Genomic DNA, 11,498 nt, shown 5'->3' with positions numbered 1-11,498 from the left:
AACCCCCCAAAATCCCTTTATTGACCCAAGTGAGTGTTTAAACAATTTAACATGATGTTGGATAACTAGGAACAAATAACCTAGTTAAATGCAATGTTAACTTTTAAGAGTAAGGAAGAAAGTTATTGGAGAAGAGATAAGATAGCAAACAAGAGGGACTAAATTGTAACACGGGAAAACCCATGTTTTATAAAACATGAATTTAACACACAACACACACATCATGTGTGTGTGTGTGTCTGGAATGTTTAGAAGAACACAAGGGGAGCCAAACCCTAGTTATGAAAGATCTTCAAATTGAACGGTAAATCGAAGCTCAAACCTATAAATGAACATGAATTAATGATCACCTACACAAGGGGATCATGAGGTATGTCTTGAAACTTAGATTGATGATCTTGTATGAAGTGGGTTATGTTTAATCCGCGAATTAGTATGAAATTGATCAGGTATAGGTGTTAGAATCACCATACAGCACATGAATTATGCATGATTTTGCTTAATTTGATGTTTTAAGGTGAAACCCAATTGTTATGGTCAAGATGGTGACATGGATATATCATCCACGTCCAATTCTTGTTCAATATTGATGTATCATGTTATGTATGATGGATTCTTGTTAGATGAACTGAAAGAAATTGGTGTTTGATATGTTTGATGTCTATATGTGAATGATACTTATTGATTAGTAAGAAGATTTGATGAACTAAGTAAGACCTTAGAAGATTATGCATGAAGTAGTTGTACATTGTGCTTAGATAGTAGTGTGCACACCAGGTGTATGATGAAATGTCTAAGTGAAGTTAGGATGCGAAATTGTATGAAACGGCTTGATATATATATATATATATATATATATATATATATATATATATATATATATATATATATATATATATATATATATATATATATATATATGTATTTATATAGGAGAAGGATCCATTAGGAACCACCCTTTATTGCGAGAACCGCGAGAACTACTGTGAACACAAACAGTAATACCTAAAAAATCTAAAAAACACTCAAATTTTTTTTAATTTTTTTACCATTTTTTTTGTAAAAATCGCTATATTTTGTTTACAATAAAAAAATAAAAAAAATTCAAAAAAAAAAAAATCGAGTCACAGTTATCCATGCACATGTGCATTTGTATCATTTCTTTGACAAATTCCGTAATTCATTACAAATATTAGACAATTGCACATTCATTTACACTACCACATGTTGGTACACTACTTTCTCTTTCATCTATCATTCCATCCATAATACACAAACATGCACATGTGCATTTTTGTCATTTCTTTGACAAATTCCGTAATTCATTACAACTATTAGACAATTGCACTTTCATTTACACAACCATGCGTAATACAATACTTTTACATTACCAATATTAGAAATGCACATGTGCATCTATATGTATCAACATGAAATAAGGTGTTTTGGTACACTACTTTGAATACACTTTCCCTTTCATCTATCATACCATCCATAATACACTACCATTACCTCCTACCATCCATAATACAATACCATTACCTCCTACCATCCATAATACAATGCCATTACCAATATTTTCACTTTATTATATGTATGTAAACACCATTTATACCATCCAATCAACATATTACATCATAAATTGACAATTATAACCAAACCATCAACCTCTAGATATAACTAACCAATAAACATGTATATGGGCCTACTTCTCCATTCAAAATCACAAACTTTTTATACCAAAACACGTTATATCATGGTTATACCTAATGATGCACATGTGCATTTTGAATATTGGTAATGTAAAAAGTAGTGTATTACGAATGGTACTGTAAATTAAAGTGCAATTGTCTATTCCTGATAACGTATTACCGAATTTGTCGAAGTAATGATACATATGCACATGTGCATGGATAACTGTTACTTGAAAAAAAAAAGTTTTTTTTTTATGATAACGAAATATAACGATTTTTCAAGAAAAATGTTAAAAAAAAATTTGAGTGCTTTTTTATTTTTTTTAGATTTTATTTTGTGTTCACATTGGTTCTCGCGGTTCTTGCAATAAGGGTGGTTCTCGCATGAACCTTACCCTATATATATATATATATGAATGAAATATGATAATGATGCTGAGATTATGTTAAATTACTAGTTTGAATGTGGTTGTAAGCACATTTGCATCGTGAATATGAAATGTATATAGCGTCATTTCTATAGCCTATTATGATGTCACGGATGTATGAGGTTAAGTCGAAAGGTCATATGATAAACTGTTGACTTCAGAAAGTCAACTGCACATAAGAAGCATGGTTGGACTTGTTGTCACAATTGTAAGATTATAGAAAGTTATATGGTATGTGTTATATTAATGTGTGTTATATGTGACGACGTGATGAATTATATGAGTTGAAGAGATATGATTGTGGGAATATGCCGTATGTTTGTTAGAATTGACTAGTGAAGGTCAAATGTGGAATATGAATTTGATATGATCATTAATATATACAATCATGTATACTAACAAGAATGTAATGCAATGACATGAAATTATAGGGATCATGTCAAGATGGATGGAAGCATGGAAGGCTAAAGGGTCAAAAGGAAGCAAGGAAACGGATACGAATACAAACGTTTAAGGTATGTGATTTATGGAATCACTTATTCTTTAATAAATGAAGTTTGGTGTGTTGAATATAGGGAACCATGTAAGAAGATTATGGGTAAGAGTAAGTACCAAAGTAAGAAGTGTTATGGTAACTCGAAGATAGTTGTTTATGTCAAAACTACACAGTAGAAACGAACGGGTCAAAATGTAGAAAGAAGTATGGTGTGATGTATTAGTTGGTTTGATCACGAGATTAAGATTTAGAAGGATATGGAACTTGATTATGATTAAATGAAAGTACATGGAAGTTCGATTTGTACAAGGTTTGAATTCTTTGTTGATGCTTGCCGTAGCATACGGCTGGCATACCGACAGGGTGAAATAAACGTATGGGCTGTGACAATTCGTCTGGGTTATGCCTAATAACCTAGATGACCAGGTAACTCGTCTAGGTTATGCCTGATAACCTAGATGACCCTGTAACTAGTCTGGGTTATGCCTAATAACCCAGATGACCAGGTAACTTGTCTGGGTTATACCTCAGCGATTAACTGATAAGGAATTGATGTTGAACCAGATATAGAAGTTAGAAGGGATTTGACATTTATACCCGTTAGAAAGTAGATTGAAGGAATGTTAAAGAAAGGATTATCATTACACAATTTCATTGAAGAGTGTTTATGAGGTGTGATGAGCGTGTACAAAAGTATGTGTGGGAATGAATTAGGTCTAGAGGCATGTATAAGTATGGGTATGGATTTACCTACATATTAGTAATGGAATCCATAGGTAAGCACGATTAGAAATAAGTATGCATGTAGGTTGATTCGTATGAGACTTATTTATATGGATGTTTGTGACTAGGATGTGTTAGTATAATCATGTGGGAATGTAAGTGGTATGTAAGAGCTTGTATGGATGTATGTATGTATGTAGGTATGTATGTGTGTATAAATATACGTATGAATGTACGTATGCACGAAGTAGGATTTATTGTTTATGAAAGAATGGGCTTGTATATATGTATACATGGCTTCAATACATTTGAGTATTCATGTTACTAATCGTGTGCCTTGAGAATGAAATGAAAATGCAGGTATACTATTGTGTCCTTATGAAGATTTGATGATTGGATGCAAGATTGTACCCGGAAAGATAAACATAAAAGAATAGAATGAATAGAAGAATGCGGAATGTTCATTTAGTTGCGTATGTCTAGATTAAGAATGATGTCAACAAATATTAATGACGCGCATGTATGTGGTGATTGCAGGTTGCACGGAAGTAACATCATTGTGGAGACTAAGAGGTTGAAGATCGAGTCGAAGAGCAAGATTGTACGGGAAGAGCGGTCTCATAGCTTGTATTTATGGTATCACATTTAACGCGTTAATCAAGAATGAATGTTGTAAATCCTTTCAAGAAGTGTCCGACAGATTATAAATGAACCTTCAAGTATGTCATATAGACAATATAAGAAAGAATTTTTGAGTCGGTATTTCCGCTGCGTCTCTTATGGCCAAAACGTTTTAGGGTGTTACAAGTTGGTATCAGATCCCTGGTTTGAGAGAAATAAAGTATGAGGAGGTAAATACTTGAACTCAAACCGTTGTGCTCTTGTGACAAAGAACCCGTACAATCCAAGACTCGATCAAGATCCAAAGGTAGAAGCAAATGTAAGTATGTACTTGTGTATGCATATAAAGAAACTAACAGTATGTTACGTTTAAGGTAAGCATAATTGTTTGAAGAGGATGATCCGCGAATGCGGTCTAGGACCAAAACTAAAGCATGTAATAAGACAAATTGAACCCAGGTACGTAAATTCAGTATGTAGGTACCGGTGATGGTAAAACCTCCCGAGGGAAGGAAAATTTTAAATAAAAGACAATGATGATATAGTGAAAAGTTTTGAAAATGTTACATGTGCCGAGACCTAATTCTTCGGACATAAGGTGATGATTACATGAAGACATAAAACTAGTATGTGGATTGCGCACCTGGCCAGTACGCAAGAAGCATATAACGTTCGTAAGACCGTGATAATTGTTGCAGGTATGTCCGGTAGAATTGGGTAGTAGGTGGACGTGTGGGTGAAGGAGTAGTAAGACTCTCAAGAAATTGAGATTACTAAATATGAAAGAAAAGTATGAATGATATGTTTGAATCCGCGAGACGGACTCAAAACATAGAAGGAATGAAAAGTATGAATGATATGTTTGAATCCACGAGACGGATTCAAAACATAGAAGGAATGAAAAGTATGAATGATATGTTTGAATCCGCGAGACGGATTCAACACATAGAAGGAATGAAAGGTATGAATGATATGTTTGAATCCGCAAGACGGATTCAAAACATAGAAGAAATGAAACGTATGAATGATGTGTTTGAATCTGCAACAAGGATTCAAAACATAGAAGGAAGGAATGGTATGAATGATACCTATGAATCCGTGACATAGATTTAAAAACATAAAAAAAGATGAAATTAACCTACATAAGAATGTGTTGACAGTTTGACTGTGGTTGAGTCAAACGGGTCATGTAAGTAAGTATAAAGTAGATGGTGATAGTATAACAAAAGAATGACCGTAATTGGCATGCAAACCTAAATTTGAGTTGAAAGAAATAAGTTTTGAATAAGTTACGTGTTAGATGTGTTAGTAAACGACTCTTGGGAGTCAGAATGAATGACAGGCTACGACCCGGACTATAACACAAGTATGGACGGGAAGGGTAAGTTTTTGCAAGAAATACTAAAATGATGTAATAAAGTCTTTGCAAGTAAGCATGATTGGAAAGAAGTACTAACGTGTACTTCAATACATGTACAATAAGTAAGAAATGGCAGTTTGACCTTGAAAAGTCAAACTGCAAGAAGATGGCGTAATAACTAACAAAAAAAATTGTATGTAAGAAATGGAATGTATGATATGTTATAGCATGTACGTAGGAAATTTGTAGAAGAATTATAGGTGAATAATCACCTAGTAGAATGAATGTTTGAATGAAATGTGCTAACCGCCAATTTTGTAGATGATAGTGGTAGAACTCTTAATGTGATGAAACCAATCGAATTGGTGAAAGGATGTGCACGAGCGGAAGCTCATTACACGGATGAATGAAATCTGGCCTGGTACAGTGAGTACTCGTGAAGAAGCGGATCGATCTGGTTTACGGATCATTGATTATGCAATGAAATCGAGGTTAATAAAATGTATAACTTATGTTGGATAGGTATGAATTGGTAGATTGAAAACGACCTATGAAATGAATGATAGCATAGGTATGGTATGGTATGGGATGTTTGACTTTTAACAATCGACATAAGAAGAAAATTTGTCATTATAAAGGAAATCTCAAAAGTCTTGAGTGAAAGTTCCAGATATTGATTAAACCCTCGTATGATGAACTTGCACGACACATTTACTTATGTAGAATAAGTAATGCATGAAGTGAGAACACTAGTAATGTGATATGAGTGAGATGATTTGAGGCTAACGTAAAGGTATGAATGGTACAAGTAACTGTAGAAAACGTAGAATGATGTTTAACTTTGGAGTTAAGCACAAATGTGTGAGTACGAAATAGTAGTTTTGTTGCGATAACAAAACAAGAATTAAATGTTATATAATATATGTATGGAATGTAATCTTAAGAGACGAGATGAAGGTATTAGATCCGTTATAAACGGATCATATGAATGTATGTACTATTACAAGTTTGAAGAAGTATGTATATTGACCCGTTACTAACGGGTCAAGGAAATGAGAATGTTATGTGAAAGTATGGTATGGAAAGTATGGACTTGTTAGAAAGAAGTCAATTGTATGAATAGTTTATGAATCGAGATTGGATAGTTACTAATTATTATGATGTATCTATCGAAGTTAAATATAGATGTGTATGTATAAATTACGAAGTAAGATTGTATAGTCGATGAAGATAATATGAATTTTGAAATAAATTAAAGGAATGAACTAGTAGTGATGATGATCACTAGAGACTAACCTTATGTAGAAATCCGAAATCTAAGGAAATGTATTTTAGGGGTGTGCCCTAAACGGGCCGGTTGATGGGTTAAAAGTAACCGGAAAGCGAGGGTAGGTATTGTTTGACAGGAATGAAACATATAATTATGTTTGTTTTGCTAGAAACTAGCATTATACAATGAGGACGACACTGTTAAAAACTCTGGGTCGGGTTTTTTGAGTTAGAGGTCATCACCAAATGGGGCGGGAAGAAAAGATATTTAATGTTAAGTGGAAATGAAAAAGGTTTCGGGGACGAAACCTCTTTTAAGGGGGGGTAGACTTATAACGCCCCAAAATCTCTCTATTGACCCAAGTGTGTGTTTAAATAATTTAACATGATGTTGGATAACTAGGAACAAATAACCTAGTTAAATGCAATGTTAACTTTTAAGAGTAAGGAAGAAAGTTATGGGAGAAGAGATAAGATGGCAAACTAGAGGGACTAAATTGTAACACGGGAAAACCCATGTTTTATAAAACATGAATTTAACACACATCACACACATCGTGTGTGTGTGTGTGTATGTGTGTATCTGGAATGTTCAGAAGAACACAAGGGAAGCCAAACCCTAGTTATGAAAGATCTTCAAATTGAACGGTGAATCGAAGCTCAAACCTATAAATGAACATGAATTAATGATCACCTACACAAGGGGATCATGAGGTATGTATTGAAACTTAGATTGATGATCTTGTATGAAGTGGGTTATGTTTAATCCGCAAATTAGTATGAAATTGATCATATATAGGTGTTAGAATCACCATACAGAACATGAATTATGCATGATTTTGCTTAATTTGATGTTTTAAGGTGAAACCTAATTGCAATGGTGAGGATGGTGACATGGATAAATCATTCATTTCCAATTCTTGTTCAATATTGATGTATCATGTTATGTATGATGGATTCTTGTTAGATGAGTTAGATGAACTGAAAGAAATTGGTGTTTGGTATGTTTGTTATCTATGTATGAATGATACTTATTGATTAGTAAGAAGATTTGATGGACTAAGTAAGAGCTTAGAAGATTATCCATGAATTAGTTATACATTGTGCTTAGATAGTGTGCACACCATATGTGTATGATGAAATGTCTATGTGAAGTTATGATGCGAAATTGTATGAAATGGCTTGATATATATATATATATATATATATATATATATATATATATTCATATATATATATATATGAATGAAATATGATAATGATGCTGAGATTATGTTAAATTACTAGTTTGAAATATGAGGTTAAGTCGAAAGTTCATATGATAAACTGTTGGCTTCTGAAAGTCAACTGCGCATAAGAAGCATGGTTGGACTTGTTGTCACAATTGTAAGATTATAGAAACTTATATGGTACGTGTTATATCAATGTGTGTTATATGTGACGACGTGATGAATTATATGAGTTGAAGAGATATGATTGTGGGAATATGTCGTATGTTTGTTAGAATTGACTAGTGAAAGTCAAACGCGGAATATGAATTTGATATGATCATTAATATATACAATCATGTATACTAACAAGTATGTGAATGCAATGACATGAAATTATAGGGATCATGTCAAGATGGATGGAAGCATGGAAGGCTAAAGGGTCAAAAGGAAGCAAGGAAACGGATACGAATACAAACGTTTAAGGTAAGTGATTTCTGGAATCACTTCCTCTTTAATAAATGAGGTTTGGTGTGTTGAATATAGGGAAACATTTATGTCAAAACTACACAGTAGAAACGAACGGGTCAAAATGTAGAAAGAAGTATGGCGTGATATAGTAGTTGGTTTGATCACGAGATTAAGATTTAGAAGGATATGGAGCTTGATTATGATTAAATGAAAGTACATGGAAGTTCAATTTGTACAAGGTTTGAATTCTTTGTTGATGCTTGCCGTAGCATACGGCTGGCGTACCGACAGGGTGAAATAAACGTATGGAGTGTGACAATTCGTCTGGGTTATGCCTGATAACCTAGATGACTAATATGCTAAAAGTGGTCAATTAAAACTAACTAATTTTAACCTTAAATTATACACCTAAATTTTAAATTTATAAAACTAAGACTCTTTAATCTAAACCACATAACCGGCAAGTGTATCGGTCAATGCAGCATTGCCTAAGTAAGTCCGAGCATCGAACCCACGAGACTCTCTAATTACGTTTACGACTCTATCTAGACTTAGACTGACACGGACTCTAACTGTTTTTATGTTTGAGGGGGGTTTTCTAAAAATCCTAAAAATGCAATTTAACTAAACTAATCAACTAGATTAACTAGACACGACTTTGCACGAAGGTTTAACTCAGTGATGATGAAGGCTACCTAGGGTAGACTCATGTTCAACTAGGAATGGATTTCTATTTGAAATTAACGTGGTATGGAACTGGGATCTTTTAATGCTAAACCCAAAGAAATCCCTACTAAGACCTCCCGACCCTTCTCAGGAAGAAACTTGTGAGACTCTACAAGGCTGTTACAACAACCGGTTGTTAGATTTCCTTACAGTCCTCTTACTTCTTGAAAAGTGCCCTAATATGACAATCTACCTTACAGCGCGAAAGTCTAGGGCAACTATGGATTTTAACTTGGTTTAATAGACACGAGTATGATTAGGGAACTAAGACCGATTTCTTACAAAACCTAATCCTAGCTATATACCAAACCGAGATCTATTAATAACCTCGAGCCTTACAGCGACAAGAATAGTAGAATATCAAGTTTCAATAATCTCTGAATTACCGTTTCTAAGGTTATCGGCCGATTCACCCAAAAATTACCCAAACCCGTGAAGATTAGGTAATTAACATGAACCTTTCTATGAAAGACATTCATCAAGATTCATGTGAAACGAGCAATTAATAGAAAATCAACACAAGATACGCATATACACCAAATCAAAGGTTCCAAAGTTCTTTACTTTCCAAGAAAACCCATAAACCAACGTTAATAACAAATAAAAATCCAATCTTTGTTAAACAATCATCTTAACCTAGGAAGTTTAAGAAGTCTAGCCAAGAAACAAAATCTTAAAAACAAGCAAACAAGGTTTAGAATAAGAATTCATCGAAACGAACAAAGAAAAATAGAAAACTAAAGAAATCGAGTAGAAAAACCCGTTTATTCCTTGCTTTCCAAACTTCCCGCTCGATCCCGTAGATTCCGTAGCCTTGACTTCCTTGCAAAAGACTTGCTCTCCAGTTCGCTCCTTAGCTTCTGATCGTGCGTCCCTGATGTTCTTCCCTTTTGTCGCAGCCCAAGATGATATATGGGCATGTTTGGGTAAGCTTATTGAAACAACTTATTGACTTATTGGCTTCTTGAAAAAGTCAGGATTTTCTGACTTATTGACTTTTCCCCTCATATACACCCTCTTTGCCAAACAAACATTTAGAGCTTATAACTTTTCAAAAAGCTAATAAGTCAATAAGTTGTTTCAAAAAGCTTACCCAAACATGCCCTATATCTTTTTTTAAAAACAATGGGATCCTCCAATATGTATATGCGGCTTCTGTTTTTCTTTTTTCGATGTATGGTAACCGCCCAAAAATTGCGGTCCCAAAACCTTTGTCCTTTCTTAGGTTTTATATATATATTTGTTTGGAATAATTATGGTCGAATAGGCTGCTTCCCCCAATAGGGTTTGATTAATAACATGTATGAATTCCCAAAAGCCCAAAATCCACTAATTCCATTAAATTCGTTGGGCTGGTGACAATTCTTCTTTAAAATTCATCACAACATTATTAAATAACTAATTTAAAGCCCACAATCATGGTTTTTTCCATTGAATTCGCTGGACTTAAAATGGACTCAAATAGATTGGCAGCAACTTTGATGATAATAATAATATATGAATATGCATGCTTCTTTTGTCTTGTCTGATGATCAGTCACTCAACCAACCCCTTTCAAGCAATATCTTAGGTAGGCTTAGGGCTCTTAGGCAGCCTAGAGTTTCTTCCATTCAGGAAAAAGTTAGCTTAAGCTTAAGACCAGTCAAGTCAGGTAAAGGGTAGGGCAAATGTAGTCGATGCAAGTTTACGCGAGATGGATTTCAAAATTATAATATATGGCTTTTTCCCCTTTTAATGTATAGAGATAAGTGGGCTTGGTCCAATCACAGAAAATAACTACAAATTTTAATTGAGTCACTGGCGTTCCACTCTGTCTAACTGGCTGTTTACTTCCATATCACTCCTTTTTTGCTTCATTTGCACAAGGACCTGTCCCAACACAAAATAATGTAATATAATGCTAAAAACTAAATAAAACAAATAAAATCTATACAAAGATTATACAATTTACACGGGACAAATATGTATATTTTACCACTTATCAAATATCCCCACACTTAACCTTTTTTCGTCCCCGAAAAAGACTTATGCAAACAGAATCAGATAAATATTCAGGTTCAAAAAGCTAGATTACTTTATTAAAATTAAAACATGTGTTAACCACGATTTACAAGTATATTGATCCTCTTAAACCCAAACCCGGTTCCAAGCCCTTATCATGCAATTTAGTTTCAAGTTAAGTCAATCTACCTAGGGTCTCACGCTAAGAATCGCAGGTCCACCTAATCCCCCTCAAGCTTATAGGACAAAAGGAACAACCACTGGGTTATTTCCTAACCGTTTTACACCAAGATCAAGAGAATTTAAAATCAAATATTTTCTCATTTTTTTTCTTTTTCATTTTTTTCTTTCTTTTGAGCTTAGCCGTTGCTTTACCTAACCCAGAGGCATTCCCAATCAGAGTCACCATCCCCGAGAGAGATTACAATAGGCGTCGGTAATTTTTTTGCAATTTTGATTTCACACATCCTAGAGGCATTCCGGGTCGAAGTCACTATCCCC

General features: G+C 34.0%; 1 long non-coding RNA gene across 1 annotated transcript; it reads left to right on the top strand.

Annotated features, from left to right (window-relative positions):
- The first annotated feature begins 308 nt into the window (after nucleotides 1-308).
- Nucleotides 309-3,897, top strand: LOC110871017. Its single transcript, XR_002553427.1, has 3 exons — nucleotides 309-370; nucleotides 2,554-2,637; nucleotides 3,702-3,897. It is a non-coding gene; the product is annotated as an uncharacterized LOC110871017 (long non-coding RNA).
- Nucleotides 3,898-11,498: the final 7,601 nt, after the last annotated feature.

Source organism: Helianthus annuus, chromosome 8 (assembly GCF_002127325.2).
Source record: "Helianthus annuus cultivar XRQ/B chromosome 8, HanXRQr2.0-SUNRISE, whole genome shotgun sequence".
NCBI classification, from domain to species: domain Eukaryota; kingdom Viridiplantae; phylum Streptophyta; class Magnoliopsida; order Asterales; family Asteraceae; genus Helianthus; species Helianthus annuus.
The sequence above is the reverse complement of the archived record's forward strand: the minus strand, read 5'-3'. Positions and strand labels throughout refer to the sequence as shown.